This window comes from Anabrus simplex, chromosome 1 (genome assembly GCF_040414725.1).
Source record: "Anabrus simplex isolate iqAnaSimp1 chromosome 1, ASM4041472v1, whole genome shotgun sequence".
Taxonomy (NCBI): Eukaryota; Metazoa; Arthropoda; class Insecta; order Orthoptera; family Tettigoniidae; genus Anabrus; species Anabrus simplex.
This window is the reverse complement of record NC_090265.1, coordinates 1,576,975,863-1,576,998,121: the sequence shown is the minus strand read 5'-3', so window position 1 is coordinate 1,576,998,121 and position 22,259 is coordinate 1,576,975,863. Positions and strand designations below refer to the sequence as shown.

General features: G+C 44.8%; 1 protein-coding gene across 1 annotated transcript in view; it reads left to right on the top strand.

The window, feature by feature from the left end:
- Positions 1–11,877: 11,877 nt before the first annotated feature.
- The window catches only part of PsGEF (Protostome-specific GEF), a 603,069-nt gene continuing 592,687 nt past the window's right edge, over positions 11,878–22,259 (top strand). Inside the window, exon 1 of the mRNA XM_067138170.2 lies at positions 11,878–11,956. The gene's annotated coding sequence lies outside the window, so the exon portion shown is untranslated. The remainder of the gene's footprint in view (positions 11,957–22,259) is intronic.

Sequence of the window (22,259 nt, the reverse complement as noted above, 5' to 3'; positions counted from 1 at the left end):
GCCTTTGCTGGCAGGACCTAGTGTTTACAGTGCGCTATGTCTTCTGGTATAGGCTAGAGCAATTTTTTCACTTTCATAGATCTATCTCTGTCTTATTCTTGGCTTTGACAATATGAAAGTGACTGAGGTATGAGCGATGCTAGTAATGCCAATCCTTATGCAGCCAGTCCCTGCTATGAATGGTGTGAAAATGTTGCTCATAGGGTCGGTTGGTGTACGCATTTCAGTGGGTTTGGCAGACTGATATGTAATAGCAACTCTGGCTCGGTGAGGAAAGCAACGGGAAACTACCTCACTCCTCATCGCTGACGGACTGAACATACTTACATACTATGCTAACGTAATTTGTATTAAAAAACGTATATTGATATATTTTTAGGAAATTTAGGTAGCCTTGATAACGCAGCAGAAATCACCGACTTTTAAAAATTACTTTATCTTCGCAGTAACACACTGAAGGCTTTTGGGGACGCAAGGATGAGGAAGTGATAGGATTGGTAAGGTGGCGGACGTGGCCTTAATTAAGGTACCATCCCAGCATTTCCCTAACGTGAAACTGGGGAAACCATCGAAAACTATCTTCAGGGCTGCCGACGATGGGGTTCAAACCCACCATCTACCAAATGCAAGCTCACAGCTATGTAACCCGATCCGGCCAACCTGCTTGGTTTACTGATCTGTTAAAAAAAAGGGCAGAGAGTGAAATTCACGAATCGTATCTGGTTTAGTTTTAATATTGTTATTCATTCCTCAGACTGGCCCTGTGCTGTAGGGGTAGCGTGCCTGCCTCTTACCGGAGGCCCCGGGTTCGATTTCCGGCCAGGCCAGGGAATTTTAACTAGATCTTAGCTGGTTCGAGGTCCACTCAGCCTACATGATTACAATTGAGGAGCTATCTGACGGTGAGATAGCGGCCCCGGTCTCGAGAGCCAAGGAAAACTGCCGCGAGGATTCGTCGTGCTGACCACATGTCACCTCGTAATCTTCAGGCCTTCGGGCTGTGCTGCGGTCGCTTGGTAGGCCAAGGCCCTTCAAGGGCTGTTGCGTCATGGGGTTTGGTTTGGTTTTTTAATTCCTCAAAGCGAACTAAATATATCACAGTTTTGTAAAGTTTTATTTCATGGTTTAAATTCACACCCAAAGGGTTCTAATGCCATTGATATACACTGACTGACAGAGCAAATGCAACACCAAGGAGTGGTTCGAAAGGGATGAAAGTTGGGGAAAAAACAGAGACGGCACGGACGAATAATTGATGTTTATTTCAATCCGATATGCAGGTTACACAATGCGCACGGCATCGACTCAGTAGGATGTAGGACCACCGCGAGCGGCGATGCACGCAGAAACACGTCGAGGTACAGAGTCAATAAGAGTGCGGATGGTGTCCTGAGGGATGGTTCTCCATTCTCTGTCAACCATTTGCCACAGTTGGTCGTCCGTACGAGGCTGGGGAAGAGTTTGCAAACGGCGTCCAATGAGATCCCACACGTGTTCGATTGGTGAGAGATCCGGAGAGTACGCTGGCCACGGAAGCATCTGTACACCTCGTAGAGCCTGTTGGGAGATGCGAGCAGTGTGTGGGCGGGCATTATCCTGCTGAAACAGAGCATTGGGCAGCCCCTGAAGGTACGGGAGTGGCACCGGCCGCAGCACATGCTGCACGTAGCGGTGGGCATTTAACGTGCCTTGAATACGCACTAGAGGTGACGTGGAATCATACGCAATAGCGCCCCAAACCATGATGCCGCGTTGTCTAGCGGTAGGGCGCTCCACAGTTACTGCCGGATTTGACCTTTCTCCACGCCGACGCCACACTCGTCTGCGGTGACTATCACTGACAGAACAGAAGCGTGACTCATCGGAGAACACGACGTTCCGCCATTCCCTCATGCAAGTCGCTCTAGCCCGGCACCATGCCAGGCGTGCACGTCTATGCTGTGGAGTCAATGGTAGTCTTCTGAGCGGACGCCGGGAGTGCAGGCCTCCTTCAACCAATCGACGGGAAATTGTTCTGGTCGATATTGGAACAGCCAGGGTGTCTTGCACATGCTGAAGAATGGCGGTTGACGTGGCGTGCGGGGCTGCCACCGCTTGGTGGCGGATGCGCCGATCCTCGCGTGCTGACGTCACTCGGGCTGCGCCTGGACCCCTCGCACGTGCCACATGTCCCTGCGCCAACCATCTTCGCCACAGGCGCTGCACCGTGGACACATCCCTATGGGTATCGGCTGCCCGATCACCATACCCCTCGTAAAGTCGTCTGTCTGCTGGAAATGCCTCCGTTGACGGCGGCCTGGCATTCTTAGCTATACACGTGTCCTGTGGCACACGACAACACGTTCTACAATGACTGTCGGCTGAGAAATCACGGTACGAAGTGACCACTCCTTCTTGGTGTTGTATTTGCTCTGTCAGTCAGTGTATAAAGGTACTATGCATTGATTGTATAATATGGGAGTTCTTTCTTTGTTTAGCAGTAATAACAAATGCTTCATCAGATGACTTTTTTCTTCTGTGAAATATGTTTGAAATTGTAATATCTTATATTTTGAACTTATTTTCTCATAATTATACTTGTTGTTGTTAAGGATGTTATTAGAAATCAGTCGTCCTGGTTAATATGTTTCATCTGCTATTTCACAAAAACAGAACATCAGTATTAAACTAACTTCATAATAGACATTAAAATGTATATATATAACACAACTGGGTGGTCAAAAATTTGTGTAAATAATATTAAAGAATTTTCTACAAGAAATGTGATTGTTCATTAAGTCAAAAATGTTTATCCGGTTCTGAAAGTTAGAAATAAGTTCCTTCTCCGAAGTATTTTTACGAATTTACTTACATTTAAGAAACCTTTTGTGTAATACGATGGGCTACCTCAAATAGTGTGATTATTGTCCATGACGGAGGTAACTTAGAAATCAGTTTTCCCAGTTAACTGCTGCCTTTAATATTACATTTCATCCTAGGTAGGTTTGCATCCTAACAAACTCGCCGGTCAACTCGACCTACACTTTCTTTGAGGACCATACGACATTTTACTTGCCTTCATAATCATACTACATGAATTACCTAAGATCAGGGTTTGTTCCTGAAAATCCCGACGCCTTTCGATAGTCAAGAAAGCGTCGTCGGCGTATAGGATCATCTAAGGGTGCGGTGCCTGAATGTCCACTGGCATCATATCCATTCAAAGGAAGAATAGTAGGGGCGACAGAGCCGATCCCTGATGGACGCCAACTCTGACGGGAAAGTACGGTGATATTCCAGCTGGACATCCCACAATATTATTGGTATTGCACTACAAGAGTTTCATCCAACGAACATACGGAACACCATGCGACCGAAGTGCCCGTCAGATCGGTTCATGAGGAATTCGGTCGATCGCCTTCTCTACATCTAAAGAGGCTTGATGGACTGGCTTGTTCTTTTCCGGTCTCTCTTCATGAGCAGCCTGACAGCATGGATGGCATCTGCCGTTCCACTGCCCTTCACGGAGCCACACTGGTTCGGCGTGTTCTTGATAATGGTGCGGAGACGGATATTGAGGATGCGTTCGGAAATCTTAATTGTATGACAGAGTAGTCGAATGGGTCGATAGACGGCGTACTCTCTGATGACACTCTTGCTCTTCCAAATGGGCTCTGTAATGCTGGTTGCACAGGATTTTGGCACTGCACCTTCCTCAACAGTCTTGTTCAACAGGGATGCCAGAATTACGGCACTGGCCCTGCATCAAAGTCTCAGCGAGGATCTCGTCAGGGCCGGTTGCCTTTCTATTCTTCATCTTACTAATAGCCCGCTGAAATTCTGCGGTTGAGATTGGCACAACTGGACCATAGACGCTGCTGGCTCTTTGAGTCTGTGGATCGGGAAATTCCACGTTGCTTATCCTAGAGAAATAGCTATTGCATCTACTCAGGATTTCAGCCGAATCTCGGAGGACGTGGTGGTTTTCATTGATATGCATGTCGTGGCCGAAGTCTTGGGTTGAACGATGACGGGAAATGACAAGGCGACAGATTTTGTTCGTTCTCTCTGGTCTGCCCTGCTATTCGTACAGCTCGGAATAGTGTTGAGGTTTAGTTATTGCGACAGCTCTTTTCGCTGCAGACCTCGGGTTTTTGTTCGGCTGGTGATCGGAACTGAGGTGCGACGCTTACCAGGACTTGTAGGCCAGCTTCTATTCCTCGATCGCTGCCTGGACGGTGTCAGTCTGTCAGTTCACCGCTAGACTTGCTTGCCAATAAAGCTCATGCCAGGCTTAGTCTTTCCCGCAGTATCAGCTACTACAACATGCGTGGTCTACGATATTATTCTAGAGGGCCTATAGTGGTTGCTTGTCTCGATGGTCAGCGCACAAAAAGCATCTGCCAGCTCGCTCTTGTGCACGGGCAGTTTTTACCACTTATACGTTCAGACCCAGTCATGCAGGGGCCTCGCTTGCCGTCCAAAGTAAAGCATGAGGTTGAGCATTGCTGTCTGATGGGATGACTTCAACGTTCATGATCACTTTGTCGCCGCTGCGCCGTAGCAGCCAGAAGTCACTCTGGAATGTCCGTCCGTCACTATAATAAATGAAGTATGTAGGTGTTGGCAACTACGAGATCATGCACCTCTGCACAGTCGAGAATGCGACAGCCATCGTTTCGATTACCAAAGGCCTATCACCATCTCTGAGTGTATTCATTCCTCATCGATCTTACGTGGCCGTTGCGGTCGCCACTGATTAATATCTGCTCACTCAGGGTGAACGATCGTAATTGCGCGTAGACGCTGTTCCAGAACTCTTCTTTCTCGCTATCTGGGCAACCTGACTGGGGTGTGTAGCAGGACATTACTCGAAAGGTACCATTGTTGGATTCATTTTTAATGGAGATCAGCCAGCCGGTGATGCGGCAAACAGAGTACACTGTCCCGTAACCTGTCACTTACAGCCACCGCGACGGTCGTAATAATACATCTTGTGGTCCTCACCAATATGCTTGTCCTTCGCTGCAAACTACTTAGCCTTCTGTACACAAGCAGTATTTGTGCCTCGACTCTTCCAACATCCACCTTCTCGTAGCCCTTTTCCACAGCCACGTTTAAACTCAGTAAGCCGCCGATACTACCTCCGTCTCCTTAAAGGCAAGTCTGAATCACACCTACCTCACAACATCGGATGATGACTAATGCTCACGAAGTGTTCAGTGCGTATTTAAAGAAAACGTGCTTTGCAAGGTCACAGTGCAGTGGTGCAACTAGCACCGCTCTTTGTAGACTAGCACGCAAATTTGTGTACGCATCATTTTTCAGATGTGCAGACACGCCTCCCGAATTTCGTTTATCTAGCACAACTCCTTCTTAGTACCGGCATTTCATTTTCCGTCTAAATTGACTGCAGAAATTCCCATTGGCGTCAAATCAAACTGTCTACGTACCCTACCCAAAGCCATATGTTTATTATTTTTATCATATAAATAGTGACACGAAAATGAAGCGGTTTGCTCGGCTGAGTGGCTCAGTCGGTTGACCTCTGGCTTGCTGACCACAGCTTGGTGGATTCGATCCCAGCTCAGACCGGTGGTATTTGAACGTGCTCAAATACGCCCAAGTCGTTTCGGCAGGTTTAGTGGCTCTTGAAAGAACCCCTGTGGTGCAAAATTCTAACACCTCGGCTTCCTCGAAAACCGTAGTACTTAATGGGATGGAAAATAGTAATAATAATAATAATAATAATAATAATAATAATAATAATAATAATAATAATAATAATAATAATAATAATAATAATAGGCCTAGAAAATGGACCACGTGGTTATTAACTCTAGTGAGCTTTTTCTTCTTCTTCTTCTTAGCCCAATATTCCTTCATTCTAGGGCTATGAATAACTTTTCTTTCTAGAGTCCATTTCACTCCTACTTCTGGACGCAGTGATTTAGCTGTTAGTGACTGGAGAGAGTCAGATGTCTTGATTAACTTTCTGAACTTATCTCGGTTGTAAATGTCAGTGTGATCAATGTTTACGTATTTTAGGTCTTTCCGAACTAAATTCGTCCATTTGGCATTTGCTGCTTTCCCTCTAGATACAGTGTTGAATATCCTTGAAGTGAGTCTCTGGCTGTCCATCCTGACTATGTGACCATAGAACATTAATCTTCTCTTCCTCGTAGCTTTTGTAATGCTCTCTATTTTACTGTACAGTTCCTTGTTCTGCGTGATTCTGTGCCCATCTCCTTCTTTAATGGGAGCCATAATCCTCCTGAGGATCTTTCGCTCTTTCAGTTCCAGATTTCTGAGTTGTCCTTTGCGGGTCATACTTAGACATTCTGAGGCGTAGAGTACAGATGGTCTTACTACGGTATTGTAGTGTCTGATTTTAAGATTCAGAGAGAGGGATTTAGACTTATGTATGTTCTTACAAAGATGATCAGCTCTTTCTAATTTGGTCCATCTACTCCTCATTGCAAGACTCTCAGTGATATTTGGGGTTATCCATTCTCCAAGATATTTGAATGAATTGGCCTTTGGTATATTCTGTCCCCCAGAGAAATGAAGTTGTGGTATTTCTCTGATGTTGGTCAGAAACTCAGTTTTGTTGACAGCGATCTTCAGCCCTACTTTAGCTGCTATGTGTTCGAGGAGGGATAGCTGGTACGTAGCTTCTTCCATACTTGAAGCTAAAAGTGTGAGGTCATCTACGAAGTCTAAGCAAGTGACTGTTAACTTGTCCTTTTTTGTAGACGATCTTTAATCCAGAGTTATTATTATTATTATTATTATTATTATTATTATTAATACGATGGGTTTTGTCATTCATTCTGAAAAGTTTCCAGTTGTATTTCTGGTGTCTGTTTATGGATAAAAGAATTGATTTTCTCAAGGACTCATTTTATTCTGTAGACTATTGTATTCTTTATTACTTAATGCTCATTTGTGGTAGTATTGATGCATGTGAAAAGATATCAGTCGTTCATAAACGTCCTCACATTTAGTTGTGTTCACTTTTCTTTCAGGAGAAATTAAATTCACTTGATGATTCGTTTAGCTGCGTACTGGTTGAAGAGAATTGTTTTAAAAGTTTGTGTAACTGTTTATGTAATATATTTTCTTAAGTTTCCATGTTTTTTCCTTTGCATCACCAGGCTTATTAATTTGTATACAAATAGATGCTGTGGTCTGTGATGATAATGAGTGGGAGAAAGCGGCAAGATTGCTGATTCTTACCTATAAAGCCCTGCCCTGAGTTCGAATTTCCGCTCGTCTATGGATATTCATCCTTGATTGAGGGCTCAAGCGAAGTTTACTCAGCCTTGTAAGATAACTGTGGAACTTTCGGTCAAAAAGGCTGAGGGATGCGGCTGAGAATGTCGCCAGGCTGTTCACGCGGCACTGTACTAGCTGCCTGGTCAGCAGTCGCCTTATCAGGCTGAGATTCTTAATGCGCTTTCTGTGCAACAGAGGTATTATTATTATTATTATTATTTCCGGCTCCATGGCTAAATGGTTAGCGCACTGGTCTTCGGTCCATAGGGTCCCGCGTTCGATTCCCGACCGGGTCGGGTATTTTAACCTTCATTGATTATTCATCATTAGTAGGGCCCAATCCCCATAGACGTGCAGGTCGCCTGTACGGCGTCAACTCGAAAGACCTGCACGAGGCCTCTTTGGAGCCCACATGCCATTATTATTATTATTATTATTATTATTATTATTATTATTATTATTATTATTATTATTATTATTAATATTGAAAAAGCCTCCGTGGCTCAGGCGGAAGCGCGTCGGCCTCTCACCGCTGGGTTCCGTGGTTCAAATTCCGGTCACTCCATGTGAAATTTGTACTGGACAAAGCGGAGGCGGGAGAGGTTTTTCTCCGGGTACTCCGGTTTTCACTGTCATATTTCATTCCAGCAACACACTCCAATATACAGTAATTTCATTTCATTTGTCATTCATCAATCATTGCCCCAGAGGAGTGCGACAGGCTTCGGCAGCCGGCACAATTCCTATCCTCGCCGTTTGATGGGGGCTTCATTCATTCCATTCATGACCTGGTCGAATTACTGGAAGCAGGTTGTTGATTTTCATTTTAATTATTATTATTATACTTGTTTAAGCTAAGAACAGTTTTTTTTTTTTTTTTTTTTTTTTTGCTATTTGCTTTACGTCGCACCGACACAGATAGGTCTTATGGCGACGATGGGATGGGAACGGCCAAGGAATTGGAAGGAAGCGGCCGTGGCCTTAATTAAGGTACAACCCCGGCATTTGCCTGGTGTGAAAATGGGAAACCACGGAAAACCATCTTCAGGGCTGCCGACAGTGGGGCTCGAACCCACTATCTCCCGATTACTGGATACTGGCCGCACTTAAGCGACTGCAGCTATCGAGCTCGGTAGAACAGATTTTTAATATACAATTTTGTGTAATTACACCGTACGTTGTAATTTTCTCTGTGCACTTAGTAGTACTCTTCGTAAACTTTCTAACTTTATGGAAGGCCGTGAGAAAGCCAGAGGCTCTTAATTTTGAATTGCAGCTATATTTATAAGCAGCACGTTGGGCACAATATTACCTATAAGATGTGGATGAACCTCCGGCCTCATTTATCGAGAGTCCACCTGGTGGACCACTATCATTTATTGATTCCATTTGGGGTTCATTCATAATTAAAGACTGAGCTAGCTAGCGCACGCACACATACATTTATTTGGTGGCATAAAGAATTACTGAAGTTGGAGTCACCGTATCGATCCTCGCCCGTGTACCCGTGACCGCAGGTCTTGCACCGTTAACACACTTTGTGAAGATTCGCCACACCCACCATTAATTCTACTACTACAAGAAGATGCAGAGAAGAGAGTGAATGAATTCTTTATCACTGAGAAGCATGTGTTTTCTCTTTGCCACTGCGCTCATCGTCACGGCACTTGTCAACTTGTTAACCTACATCTTCTCTCACTTGGTGACGGAGGTCGAGAGCGGGAGTTGAATTCCCGAGTCACCCACATTCGCAGAGCAAACGTTCGTGCTTCTTATGAAATACAGCACACGACGACTGATATAGCCTAGACTAGAAGTAGGCACAATCCTGCTCACATCTATCATCCATATCATACGTATGAAACCCGCAATGCAATTCAGAGCACGAAGTGTGGTAGAGTGGAAGGAGGTTTAGCAGACAGTCTGTGGGCCACTTTGCTAATAAAGTGGCTTACGTATTTTCCTCACTGTTGTTCAAATGTAATATAGAAGGTGACGGGTGGAGATGAAATGAAATGTCGTATGGCTTTTAGTGCCGGGATATCCCAGAACGGGTTCGGCTCGCCAGGTGCAGGTCTTTCTATTTGACTCCTGTAGGCGACCTGCGTGTCATGATAAGGATGAAATGATGATGAAGACAACACATACACCCAGCCCCCGTGCCATTGGAATTAACCAATTAAGGTTAAAATCCCCGAACCGGCCGGGAATCGAACCCGGGACCCTCTGAACCGAAGGCCAGTACGCTGACCGTTCAGAAAACGAGTCGGACACGGGTGGAGATAACCACCCAGAAAGTGCTTCAAGGTCTTTCCTTGAAAGGATAACTTTACATTTACTTGCTGAGCTCGTAGTCCTGGTTTCCATTCCCAATGGCAAGAATTCTCATGTAGACCGTTGTGTTGCTCCCATTATGAATTCGCTTCACGTCGCCTCTCAGCGCCCGAATGAGGAATAATCAATCACCTTCTTGGCCCATCTCTCCCCTCAACATCACCATATCATTGTAAAGATCTCCTCTGCAAGCGATCTATCACAGTCTGTTTGCTATTTAGTTTCTCCAGGATAGTTTCTCAACTGGCGAAAGGTGTGTAGACTCCGTCGTAACTCACCTATCTTCACTGTTTTTAAATTTACTTGTGCCATGGTCCTCATTTTCAACTTTCGTGTCCGACTTTCCTTGTTCGACACTTGCTCCCTTCTCTCCCCGATCGTATTCATTTTGCAAGGTCTGGAGCTAATTTTGTTTTCTTATCGCCTTTAGTAGGCCTTCCTCTCCTTTCTTTTACCAGTACTTAATTTCCAACACAGGAGAGACGCCCCCTGTGCGACAGGGTCGACAGGGCTTGCGGAATTGTTATAAGGCGATTTATTGAATGAACTAACACAACTTCTCGTTGATTACGCATACATTTACAGAGCTCCCACATACAGTTACAAAAACACATAATGTGGACTTGAAATTTAAAGGATACACACTCATACTTGTCGAAGTGATATCATTTGTTAACTTTACACAACTTAATTTATATCATCACAGAAGAAAGCAAGGTCAGTAACTTCATGACACTACTCTAGTCTTGTGAACCTCTTCCTCAGAAAGGCTCACAACTATCGGATGGACTCTTCCGTGTTATCTTCGGACATGACTCCCATTGATCATGTCTAGAATGCTGAAATAGGCAGTGCAATGACGAACGAATCCACCTCTCACCCTGGCCGACCTCCGGAGTGCTACTATCTAAGAGTGGGACAGGATTGACCAGGGCAGCCTCAACCGTCTTGTGGATAGCATGCCTAACATACCACGACGGGTCTGATCATGCTTCACTGCATGCGGTGGAAAAACACCATACTGAGAGGCAGAATCTGATTCCCATGTTCGTTAGTCAGATGAACGTTGCCGAATAGTATTTGCGTTGCGCCTGCCGTTGCTTTCTTTACACCAATCGTGTTATGTTTGTCATTAAGTATGTATTTGCATGCCATACATTCCCTGGGATCATCAGAAATCTAGAAACCCGAAACACTAGGTGGTGCAAAACCTTTTTTTTTTTTTTAGGTGTGTAAAAGCACTAAGTGTTAGGGTGACTTCGTCCTGACTAATAGATTTAAAATATGGACTTATCAGGGAGGTGGGAGATGTCTTTCGACCACTGAAGTGGCATGCTTGTAATTCACCTTCCATTTTAATATTCCTCACAACTTCGACATATCGTACATATCAGCAAATCAGTAGCTTGCTGGTCACTGCTGTGTCTTAAGAATACCATTTGACTGAACATCTCCTGCTAACCGATTTCCTCCCCCTGCCGCCCGTGGCCTACTAAGCGACCGCTGCTCAGCCCGAAGGTCGATAGAGTATCACGTGTAGTGTGGTCGGCACGACGAATCCTTTCGGTCGTTATTCTTGCTTCCTAGATCCAGGCCACCATCTCAGCATCAGTTAGCTCCTCAGTTGTAGTCACGTAGGCTGAGTGGACCTCGAATCAGCCGTCAGATACAGGTAAAAATATATGAGCTGCGCTACCCTTACACCTCTAACCGATTTTATAATTCATTTCATTTTCAATTTTCAAAAGTTGTTTGTAACTCTTCCCATTTATTGTGTCGTATTTGCCCCATGGCCAAATGGTTATCGTGGTGGTCTTAGATCCAAGTAGTCCCAGCTTCGATTACTTGATTACGTGATTCGTTGATTCCGATGGCTTGGGGGCTGGATGTGTGTACTGTCTTCAGCATTAGAATTCACATGCAAGCAGGTTGCCTATAAGGTGTCTGCTGTCCGGAGACAACACGCCATTATTATTATTATTATTATTATTATTATTATTATTATTATTATTATTATTATTATTATTATTATTATTATTATTATTCAAAACATGATCTGTTTTGAAGTTGAAATAACGCTTCCTTTTCTTTCGACGCTATAATGGGATAATGTTTTAGAAGAAAACCATTGGTACCGTTGTAAATGAGACTTTACAGACCTACACTAGGCCCTATACAGTATATATACATTTCTTTTTCAGGTGACTCTGGTTCCATCTTCGGAGGAGCGCACTTTCCACCGGACCTCAGTCCACCGTGAGTCTAGTGCACCTTGGTTTGATCAGAAGTTCTCGTTTGAAGTACTGGAGGGTGATCTGGACAAGAGAGTGCTAGTGTCCGCCTGGCATCGGGATAAACAACGCAGGTAAGTAATATAGCCCTAACCAAGCACGGGACATTATCAATTTATTATACATGTCTGTGTTTTGACTGGTTTTATTTTTTAAGTTTATGGGAGAACTATCGTGCCCATTGTATTCATTGTTATATGTTTGGCATATATTTTTGTAGTACGACCGACACTCATTAACGTTGCACCCGTTTATGCAGCAGGTCGAATACAAGCCGTTAAAAAAAGCCGCCTTTTACACCCAACCTGAGACACTCAGAAGTGTAACACCGCATGATAATTAATGTAGGTTTTAGCTTCATAAGGGCTGATTAATACTCTGATGGTGTTCACCGCTGAAGTGGACAAAGGTTGAGTAATAATACGAAGGTTAGTGAGTTAATAATATTACATAATCTTAAAGTGCTCATAATTCGTGTCTACGACTTTTTAGGTGTTTTTTTGCTATTTGCTTTACGTCGCAGCGACACAAATAGGTCTTATGGCGACGATGGGACAGAAAAGGCCTAGGAGTGGGAAGGAAGCGTCCGGGAGATAGTGGGCTCGAATCCCACTGTCAGCAACCCTGAAGATGGTTTCCGTGGTTTCCCATTTTCACACCAGGTCACGGCCGCTTCCTTCCAACTCCTAGGCCTTTCGTATCCCATCGTCGCCATAAGACCTATTTTTGTCGGTGCCAATATCGTATTGCTGTAAATGAGGTAGCAGCACGCTGAAGTGCGTCTGATCGTATTGTATTAACTGACACCGTGAACTTCTCTCGCAGAATAATATCTTCTTCTTGGAATCTTTCTGCATGTCGTCTTCACGTAATCTGCCAAGCGGAAGTGTGTGTATTTTAATGCTCGCCTAGTTCGTGAGTTTGTCAACATGTGCTCTCCAGCACTTGACTGAAGAGTGGTCGCAGTATGGTGCCAATATCTTGAAAGTGGTTGGTTTTAGTCCCTTGAAACGTGTTTTTCAGTACCGTAGAGACTTGCCGAGATTTGTTCCCTTGCGTCGTAAGACTTAAAATGAGCTTTGATTCGTCCTTATAAGAAATAATTCATCATCATCATCATCATCATCATCATCTGTTTACCCTCCAGGTTCGGTTTTTCCCTCGGACTTAGCGAGGGATCCCACCTCTACCACCATAAGAAATAATTTTTCGCCTATATTAGCCTATGCCCTGTGAACACGACTTCTGTGGCACGTCAGACTACATACTAACATATTTGAATGTTTTTAACATGTAATAAATTTGTCGAAACTGTAGCATTTGACCCACGACGACTTGGCTATGAACTGGACATTTTCATGGTTTTCGATTTGGACAGTTCTTATTAGTAGGCTGTCTACATGATCTTGTTATCTTTTGTTATGTTTGTTATATTTTGTTATGAAAGTTTACATTTATTAATTAGTCTGTTGACAGTACAAATGAAATGGCTCAGTGTAGCTGTATCTTGTGTTTCGTAAATAAATAAATATGTCCCAATTAATTCTGTGGGCATAGATTTTACAAGTTTTATTAGGTTAGAGTAAAAAATGTATCTTATGTTTAAAATGTACTTGTTTTTAGTGATGTTTGCAAAATAAAATCGCAAAACATTCAGTCGAAGTCAAATGAGAGGTTTCGTGATTATTTTAAAGGAAATGGACACCAGACAATAAGAAATTAATAAACAAGACCTTAATTGACACTCTATTCGGTAAATGTTTGTCATCCCTGCCCTAGGTAATAATATTGAGCAAAAGGCCTAAATCTAGGACAGAAGCTGAATTTTGAGAAATCATTTCTTAGTGCAACTCCAGAGCAGAGGATGAACCTTTGTTCCTAATTTCAGTTTTCTAAGTCTTTTGGATCTGGAGATCTCGTAACGGATGAGTGGTTTTTCGCTTATATATATATACAGGGTGAAGCGTAATTCGCACACTCGGGCGTCGCAGCGCGACTCCTCACATGCCAGCAATAAAAAAAAGTCTCTTACAAAATTTCGTCTTGCGAGTATATCCGGTAGAAAACGGACGTTGAAGAGTAGCAATCTGGCAACACTATAACCACATGTAGAGTAACTACCGCTGTCAGCACGCTCTTGTCGTGCTGTACGGTTGGTGCAGTGGGTAGAGTTTTTGGTTGGCATTCAGGAGGTCGATGGTTCGATCCTTGGTTGAGGCGCATTTTTTATTTGCTAATTTCCATCTGACATTACCTACTGTAATACAGTAAGACACCGTTTCTGAGGTCACATGTATCCTACATTTCCAATATTTTATAACGCTGAAACAAACAGGTTTCACATCTAGTAGATGAAGTGGTGCGAATGAATTCACGCCCACGACGTGGAAAGGGCGCCTTTCAAAGCTGACCAATGAAAACGATTGTTAGTCCATTTCTAGGATCGTAGTATGTAAGTGCAAATGGTTTCTAGAGGACCCACTGCAATCGCTGTTGACGATTAAGATATCAGATACCATACCACCTGGACTACATTTACGAAAGGAAAAACATACGCCTCTACCCAGGATCGACCACTCGACCTCCTGCATGGTAACCCAAAACTCTATCCACTGCACGAACTGTACACTACGACTAGCACGTGCTGACAGAGGTAGTTACCGTACATGTGGTTACAGTGTTGCCAGATTGCTACGCTTCAACGTCGTTTTTCTGCCGGATATACTCGCAAGAAGAAATTTTGTAAGAGACATTATTTTATTGCTCGCATGTGAGGAGTCGCGCTGCGACGCCCGAGTGCGCGAATTACGCTTCACTCTGTATATAGTAAATACGAATAATTCATGAATTAGTCGTAAAATGATGATTGACACATGAATGACAAGTACAGTATGTATTAAAGGATCCGTGAATCCTAAACTATGATACGCATACGATTAGTTGTATCCACCGCCTGGCATGTGGTAAGTCCGATTTGTAAAATTCCGCCTCATTGAAAAGAACAGACCAAGTTTTGTCCTATGAATTATTGTAAAGTTAATTTGTATGGATAGAAATACACTGACTGACAGAGCAAATGCAACACAAAGAAGGAGTGGTTCGAAAGGGATGAAAGTTGGGGAAAAAACAGAGACGGCACGGACGAATAATTGATGTTTATTTCAAACCGATATGCAGGTTACACAATGCGCACGGCATCGACTCAGTAGGATGTAGGACCACCGCGAGCGGCGATGCACGCAGAAACACGTCGAGGTACAGAGTCAATAAGAGTGCGGATGGTGTCCTGAGGGATGGTTCTCCATTCTCTGTCAACCATTTGCCACAGTTGGTCGTCCGTACGAGGCTGGGGCAGAGTTTGCAAACGGCGTCCAATGAGATCCCACACGTGTTCGATTGGTGAGAGATCCGGAGAGTACGCTGGCCACGGAAGCATCTGTACACCTCGTAGAGCCTGTTGGGAGATGCGAGCAGTGTGTGGGCGGGCATTATCCTGCTGAAACAGAGCATTGGGCAGCCCCTGAAGGTACGGGAGTGCCACCGGCCGCAGCACATGCTGCACGTAGCGGTGGGTATTTAACGTGCCTTGAATACGCACTAGAGGTGACGTGGAATCATACGCAATAGCGCCCCAAACCATGATGCCGCGTTGTCTAGCGGTAGGGCGCTCCACAGTTACTGCCGGATTTGACCTTTCTCCACGCCGACGCCACACTCGTCTGCGGTGACTATCACTGACAGAACAGAAGCGTGACTCATCGGAGAACACGACGTTCCGCCATTCCCTCATCCAAGTCGCTCTAGCCCGGCACCATGCCAGGCGTGCACGTCTATGCTGTGGAGTCAATGGTAGTCTTCTGAGCGGACGCCGGGAGTGCAGGCCTCCTTCAACCAATCGACGGGAAATTCTTCTGGTCGATATTGGAACAGCCAGGATGTCTTGCACATGCTGAAGAATGGCGGTTGACGTGGCGTGCGGGGCTGCCACCGCTTGGCGGCGGATGCGCTGATCCTCGCGTGCTGACGTCACTCTGGCTGCGCCTGGACCCCTCGCACGTGCCACATGTCCTTGCGCCAACCATCTTCGCCACAGGCGCTGCACCGTGGACACATCCCTATGGGTATCGGCTGCGATTTGACGAAGCGACCAACCTGCCCTTCTCAGCCCGATCACCATACCCCTCGTAAAGTCGTCTGTCTGCTGGAAATGCCTCCGTTGACGGCGACCTGGCATTCTTAGCTATACACGTGTCCTGTGGCACACGACAACACGTTCTACAATGACTGTCGGCTGAGACATCACGGTACGAAGTGGGCCATTCGCCAACGCCGTGTCCCATTTATCGTTCGCTACGTGCGCAGCACAGCGGCGCCTTTCACATCATGAGCATACCTCAGTGACGTCAGTCTACCCTGCAATTGGCATAAAGTTCTGACCACTCCTTCTTGGTGTTGCATTTGCTCTGTCAGTCAGTGTACATTGGTCATCGTAAGCAATATGCGCATGTGTGTGTCCAGAAACCATTTGATACTCTATGTTTTGAGGATTCTGGTATTTTAACAGCAGTTGTTGGCTTAGAATTGTAATTGGTACCCAAGGGGCTTGCAACAAGCTGCTAAAACATCATTTTGCATGATAAAAGTTTGGAAGCAATCAGAAAAATACCTTCTGGAGAGAGAAATTAGAGGTTTCAAGTTTTTTTTGGGGGGGGGGCGGGGGCTGATATGTCTATGTCCAGACATCCTATTCGAACACAGATTGGTAGTATGTATCTAGCGTGCGATCTACGATAGAACTAGAGAACAAATTTTGGGATAGTACCTAATTAAACTTCCTAATGGCACAATCCACAACTTGACCTAAATTATTGCAGCGACGCTACTACATTCCAGTACGATAAATTAGGTTAAGAACAAAAGATTAATACCATGAAGTGTCAACCACAGGATAACGAAAATAAGTGGTAGTAGTCTATGGCATCAAACTCCAATTTCCTCCTGTTTCATTGTTAAAGGCTTGTCTATCGTCTGCCGAACACTTTCGTCTTCCCACTAACTTTCCTCTAGTCCTCGATCAATAATCTCTCTCTTTGTCGTGCGAGAACGTCCCACCACTCTTCTGCCAAGTAGTCACAATTTCATGCTCTGTTTGCCTGCCTGACCTGATCCATACGCTCTGCGTTATCGTACTACTGATTACGTTCCACTATATCCTTTGTATACTCGTTCCCTTCATTTCTAATATGTTGAAATTTGAAGATACGTAAACCTCTTTGTGGTCCATCAATCTTCCCTGCCGTTAGGCGTTCTTTCTACTTCTCATCAGTCCGTCAACATTTAACCTTAATAGCTAAGATAATCATTGCATCTTATCTTTCGTAATTCTTCAGTTTCTGTGGCCTGTAGTGTGGTTATTCCGTCTTGCCAGTTCACCAAACGAAGGCAAGAAACAACTGGAATACGTGAGGAGCCGCCTCAGGCATTATACACTTTGCTATGGTTTTTCCTTAACTGTTTGAGGTTGACTTTCTTTCTTTCTTTCTTTCTTTCTTTCTTTCTTTCTTAATCCTTTTTCCCTCCAGGGTTGGCTTTTCCCTCGGACTCAGCGAGGGATCCCACCTCTACCGCCTCAAGGGCAGTGTCCTGGAACGAGAGACTTTGGGTCAAGGGTACAACTGTGAGGGGATAGGAAGATTTGAAGGGATAAGCAAGGAGGAGGGAAGGAAGCAGCCGTGGCCTTAAGTTAGGTACCATCCCGGCATTTCCTGGAGGGGAAGTGGGAAACCACGGAAAACCACTTGAGGATGGCTGATGTGGGAATCGAACCCCTTCTATTCAGTTGACCTCCCGAAGCTGAGTGGACCCCGTTCCAGCCCTCGTACCACTTTTCAGATTTCGTGACAGAGCCGGGAATCGAACCCGAGCCTCCTGCAGGGGCAGCTAATCACACTAACCACTACACCAAAGAGGTGGACACTCTTCTTTTGATAATTTTTGTTCTGTTTGCTAGAAAAATATTTGAACAATTTTGTTCCCGAAACTTGATTGCAAATGTTGATAGATTGTTAGCATCAGTTTTGGAAAAGTTATTCGAAATTCTCGTGAAAGTTAGGAGTTTCTTTAGAATAATTTTATTTAACGAGTTTTAACATCATTTGTGTAAAGAATTTCACCAGATCTCTTCACGTATAAATCAGCAAACGGTTAGCAACTCTCTCCGTTATTGGTTGTTTGTACCAGGGTCAGATATAAACGATCTAGGGTCATGTCTGAACAAGAGTTGACATGCCTCAAAACAGGTGCTCCCTCAACTAGGGAGGATGTACCAGATGTACTACAGTGTTACACACATTAGTCGTGGCAATCTAAGGTCTGGCATACTTTATCCTGACCTGCAACACGTAGCTGGATGCGTATATCATGCATGCTCCTTTGTGCGGACGCGTCATTTCTCTATTGTCTTAAGTGAACTCACAGCATATGAACTGTGTTTGAATGAGTACTGTTCACCATGCAGTGCCTACTGTTGATCTGCTCGCTACTCTGATTGAACCAGCAACTTGCACGAACAGTTGCGCACCTTCATGTAGCCGGATATTGATTCACACAGCCGGAAATGACTAATTTAACAACTTCGTCCCGTACTCACAGCTGTTGCTCCAGCTATGGTCCATGGCAAGAATCCAAGAAAATCTCTTTCTTGAAAAATTACCGAGTCTACTTTAAAATTACTGCCATTTCTTTACCTAATTTAATCTCTTAACAGAAGGAACTCTGCAGTCATTAAGAGCATTGAATACGGATGTCTTAGACAGGGATGTCATAAATCACATTGCAAATATTCTGCTAATCTCCTTCACATGTAGCGTCTTGTGTCGATTGCTTCATTCGTCCTTGTACAAATTAAGTACTTAGTTCTGATTTAAAAGGAAGTACAGTAGCCACAAATTAATTTCCTGAAAAATAACGAATGTTTCATCTCATTCATAAGCGAGTAACACGTTGAAGTGAGAATGATGTTCTCTCTCCATTTGCGGTGAATCTCCGTTTGTATCATTCGGTCTGACTGACTATTCGAACACCGGTCCAGCAGTGTACGGGTAGCGTGCCTCTCTGTTATCCGGAGGCCCTGGGTTCGATTACCGGCCAGGCCAGGGATTTTTACTTGGATCTGAGGGCTGGTTCGAGGTCCACTCAGCCTACGTGATTACATTGAAGGGAGCGATCTGACGGTCAAGTGGCGGTCCCGGTCAAGAAACCCAAGAATAACGGTGAGAGGATTCGTCATGCCGACCACACGACACCTCGTAATCTGCATGTCCTCGGGCTGAGCAGCGGTCCCTTGGTGGGCCATGGCCCTTCGGGGCTGTTGCACCATGTAGTTTTGGTTTTTGTCTATACAAACAGCTGTAGTTTGATTGTAAGATGAGTGGAGTGCTATACCTTCTCGCCATGGTGCCTGGCATGACGCGCTTTCTTGGTTGGTAGACCTCAGTAGGGATAAACAGATCGATGTCAGGGATCTTCCAGATTTCGAGCAGAGCGGTTATATTCATTTGTTATACTAGCTATCGGTAGAAAATGAATTATGGCTAGATATATTCGGTGTATGTCGGGCACTGAGCCCAGCACTGTTCAACAATGTCATCAACTACCTGACGGAGCAGCTGATGACAGACCTGCCGTGGATCATACTTTACGCAGACATTATTGTTTTGGTTGGTGAGTCATGTCAGGATGTTGAGGCAGTCTTGGAACGATGGGGAGTAATACTAGAGGCAAATCGATTAAGAATAAGTCGCAATAAGACAGAGTATTATGTTCTCCAACTTGGCGCAACTCGGACAAGTGGGCCCACACAACACTGTCTTCCTTGCTGGAGAACCACTGATGATCGACAAGTTCAAATATCTTGGATCAGTCATCACAACTTATGGTAATATCGATGCAGATGTCAAGCACCGCATCAGTGTTGGTTGGGTGAAATGGCGGTCTCTTACTTGTGTTCTGTGTGATAAGCGGGTGTCAGTCAAATTAAAGGGCAAGGTGTACAAAACCATTGTCTGGCCGGTCCTCACGTACGGCTCCTTATGTTAGGCAAGGCAGAAGAAGCATGACCAGCGAATGTATATTACAGAGATACGGATGTTGCGATGGTCCTCGGCAGTAATTCTGCACAACGAAGTGCACAATGAGCATGCGCGAGGATCTTTCAAAGGTGTGCCCATCAGTGACAAGATGGAGGAAAATCAGCTCTGCTGGTATGATCACGTCAGAAGAAGAAAGCTCTTGCCATGGAAGGGCCGAATAAAGGAAGGGGGCATCGTAAGGCAACATGGAAACGGACCGCTGAGACTGTCTTAAGGAAAAGTGAAGTGAAATTTGGTCTGGTGCAAGAAGTTCGGACATACATTCTCCGAGTCAGACGAGCCGTCCCTGAGTGAGCTCGGGAGTGTCCGTTTTATGGGTATCATACAATCTGCAAATAATAATAATAATAATAATAATAATAATAATAATAATAATAATAATAATAATAATAATAATAATAATAATAATAATAATCGGTTATCTGGCACGCTAATGTAGTTGTTGTGCCGGGTTCAGTGGTTCAGACGGTTGAGGAGCTGGCCTTCTGACCCCAACTTGGCAGATTCGATTCTGACTCAGTCCGGTGGTATTTGAAGGTGCTCAAATACGTCAGCCTCGTGTAGGTAGATTTACTGGCACGTAAAAGAACTCCTCCGGGACTAAATTCCAACATGTTGACATCTCCGAAAAACGGTAAAAGTAGTTAGTGGGACGTAAAGCAAATAACATTATTATTTAAGTTGTTGCACTTGTTATTGGCGAGGGGTTTAATTTGAAGAGTGTTTCGTAAATCTTCAACTGATGCAGAACATACTTTCTACACTTATGGATTTAAGTCAGCTGTGCAGTTTGGTAATTCAAAAGCTCCAGTTCTGTCCAAGTGACTGGAATAACAACGATGCCAAGTCTCATTCTGATTATAGATGTTACATGTCGTCTAGGGAGAAACCTATTGCTGTACTACGGTTTCTGGGGGATGATAGGTTGAATAGTGGCCAGTGGTTGCCTTTCATGAGTTCTCATGTTTCCCGTTCGTTTAACCATTCTTAGTGTGAGTGTTTGTTGATGGTACAAGTGAAGTGTGCAAACAGAAGAATGTGTCTGCGGCGATTGTTTCATGTAGGGAGTTATTATCGGACACTCGTTGGCTGAACGGACAGCGTACTGGCCTTCGGTTCAGAGGGTCCCGGGTTCGATTCCCTGCCGGGTCGGGGATTTTAACCTTCACTGGTTAATTCCACTTGCCAGGTAAGTATGTGGAAGTGGAATTGCCGGCCCCATGGTGTAGTGGTAGCGTGCCTGCCTCTTACCCGGAGGCCCCGGGTTCGATTCCCGGCCAGGTCAGGGATTTTTACCTGGACCTGAGGTTCGAGGTCCACTCAGCCTACGTGATTAGAATTGAGGAGCTATCTGACGGTGAGACAGCGGCCCCGGTCTAGAAAGCCAAGAATAACGGCCGAGGGGATTCGTCGTGCTGACTACACGACACCTCGTAATCTGCAGGCCTTCGGGCTGAACAGCGGTCGCTTGGTAAGCCAAGGCCCACCTAGGGCTGTAGTGCCATGGGGGGATTAATTCCACTTGCTCGGGGGCTGGGTGTTTGTACTGTCCCCAACATCCCTGCAACACACACACCACACATAAAAACACTATCCTCCACCACAACAACACGCAGTCACTTACACACGGCAGATGCCGCCCACCCTCATCGGAGGGTCTGCCTTACAAGGGCTGCACTCTGCTAGAAATAGCCACACCGAGCTCGGTAGCTGCAGTCGCTTAAGTGCGGCCAGTATCCAGTATTCGGGAGATAGTTGGTTCGAACCCCACTGTCGGCAGCCCTGAAGATGGTTTTCCGTGGTTTCCCATTTTCACACCAGGCAAATGCTGGTACTGTACCTTAATTAAGGCCACGGCCGCTTCCTTCTCAGTCCTAGCCCTTTCCTACCCCATCGTCGCCATAAGACCTATCTGTGTCGGTGCGACGTAAAGCCAATAGCAAAAAAGAAAAAAATAGCCACACGAAATTAATTAATTATCGGACATCTTAGTCAAGAGTCTCATGTACGTAGAGTTGCAGAGTTATCAATGCTTTAGTATTTGTACTGAGATGCATATTTGGAACTCCAATGAACAAAAAAATGGTCTTTGAGAACATTTACTTTAATCATTCTAAGGATGTTCTGATGCCGAAGTTAATACGATTTAACTTGGAAATACCAGTGCTTCCAATATCGATCTTTTATTAGATCATTACTAAACAGCTCGCGACTCTTGTGCTTACCC